Here is a 2,700-nt window from a genome sequence, read left to right on the forward strand (position 1 = left end):
TGGAATTTATTTTAATCCTCCAGTTTTGGCACCATTCTTCGAGGGTGGTGATGTGGTATTGGGATACAATGAAAGGAATATATAATTTAAATTAATAATAACAAAGCATTTCCAAATAGTGCCAGCCTTTTTTATTAAAACATATTACATCCTTGGCTGATCCAGCCCCATCACAAAGTACAATCTTAATTTTACAATCACAGATTTACATTGATTTATTAAAATTGTCAGGCTGTTATAACCAAGTTAAAAGAAACCGTTTGTCACTATAACACTTATTAATAATTTCTATCCTTTGTTATTTTTGTATTTTATTATCGATCAAGTTATTGATAGTGATATAATAGTAATTAATTAATAACACACAATTAAAATCACGTTAATCGTTAAATGGATGCCAATTACATCATTCTGTAATTCTGAATGAGGTTTTCAATTATAATTAGTCCTTGATGCTGAGTAATTACAACTACTTCTTGACCTTTATTAATCGAAATTACAATTAAATGTAATTTAAAGAGTTGTATATATTTAATTTATATAAATTAATTCCTAATAAGTCGTAATTTAATAAATAATGATATTCCCTAAGCTATGTTTTTACACACTTAATAGTTCCATACTTAGCTATATGCTACAGGGGACAATTTTCCATTATTCCTCTGTAGCAGGGACTCATCATAAAGACCTTTGAATTGACTATTGAATTGTAAAACGCAGATTTTGGGATATTATTCAATTATGCATAATGACTTCGTGATGTACACATCCGGTGGATTTTTTTTATGACCCCCGTCCTAGTCATTTCTGACATGAGAAGGGGAGGTAAGCAATCTATAGTAAACATAATGGGGCCAAGTTTTTATTTTGTGAAACCGCCACAGAGATAAAAAAAGTGGCCAAGCCGAATTCGAACCGGTGCCACTGCTGTAACCAGAAACTGTCTCGTTACATACATGTGTATTATTATGATTATTATTATTATTATTATTATTATTGTAGCTCTACGGTCCTGGAAGAACCAGGGCCAACCAATTTATACGATCTCTTGATTTCTCTTTCCATCTTTCAACATTCAAAACCTTCAAATCTTCCGCTACATCGTCCAGCTACCTGATCTGAGGATGTCCTCTTTTTCGTTTTGCATCTGGTTTGCCATAAACCATCTTTTTGGGCATCCTTTTATCGGGGATCCTCTCATTGTGTCCTGACCATCTTATTCTTGCTTTTAATTAAAGCCACGATGCAGACCATTAGCTCATCATTCCTTCTTCTTCTCCTGACTCCATTCTCCGAGATTCCTCCCCAATACCTTTTACAGGAGTTGAGTATCTTCTCCGTTTTTCTTGTCAAGGGCTATGTTTCTCCCCCATAGATCACTTACGATGGTTTTGTAAATGACCACTCTCATTATTTTAGAGAGAGCACTAAACTTCAATATTTTCTGAGCAATGAGAAATGGCTTTTATTTCCTACAGCTATTCTAGTCTCTATTTCGCTCTCTACTTTGTTGTTATCTGTATCAGGCTTCCCAGGTACTTAAACTGGTTTACAAAACTGAAACCGTGGTCTCTGAACGTCACTTAGCTATTCTATACTTATAATTTTGATGGTTGTTGGTCAACGATTGAAATATTAAATAAATTTTTATTTTATTTTTATATGAATAATTAAATTAAAAATGAAACCCGAAGATTCGATGCCGATACCACCAATCTCTCATTCCATACATCTTTCCAGTGATGCTCACCCTCCAAACCCATTTCTACTAAATTAGTTTTAACACAATCCTCCCATCTACGTTTCGGTCTACCCCTCGGACGTTGGTTCAGTGGTTATTAACATTTTAGGGATCCATTACTAAGCCCTACAACCTTACACACCGCAATGCTATAACTTGAATTATATTTACCGGATGTAGTCCCCTTAATTTCGTGTTGTGTAGTCTTCTAAATTCTCAGGTTAATTAATTCATTCTTTTTCAGACCTAATATTTTACTGAATACCTTATTTTCGAAAACCCTAAGGCACTGTTCAACACTTAGTGTAAGAGGCCACACGTCTCGCATCCATAAAGAACAGTGAAAATGATAATCGTTTTGTAAATAGTAATTAGAAGGCGTGAACTAAAAAGTTTCGAAATTGAAAAACAACATGCATTTCCGGCTTTCAACCTTGCTTTTATTTCCTCATCAATTTCGTTTTTTCTAGTTACTGCAGAACCTAAATATTTAAACCTATCTACCTGTTTATACGTATTTCCTCCTATATCTATATCACCGAAATTGCTCGCGTTTCTACTGCTAACCATATACTTTGTTTTATCTGTATTTATTTCAAGACCTATTTCCTTACTGGAGTTTATTAACGCGGTTGTATTTAGTTATATATTTTCTTTGTCCTCACCCAATAATACCAAATCATCAGCATACCCAAGTACCGGTATTTTACCACCCAAAGTTAAACCCTTTTCGGTATTCATCACACTTTTAATGATGTATTTTAGTGCTAGATTAAATAATGTAGGATAAAGACACATACAATCTAGAATTAATACGTTTGAACCGGCACTGCTCAACTGGTTTTAAGTGAGCTAGAATTTAACTTTACATCGCATGCACTATCATGCCGCTTGACCCCTTTCTGTAGAATGTCATGACATGATGAGGCCTGAGGGTAACAGTATCCAGGACTACATCC

The sequence above is a fragment of the Halyomorpha halys genome, unplaced genomic scaffold (genome assembly GCF_000696795.3).
Source record: "Halyomorpha halys isolate HHAL.00 unplaced genomic scaffold, Hhal_1.1 Scaffold590.1, whole genome shotgun sequence".
NCBI classification, from domain to species: domain Eukaryota; kingdom Metazoa; phylum Arthropoda; class Insecta; order Hemiptera; family Pentatomidae; genus Halyomorpha; species Halyomorpha halys.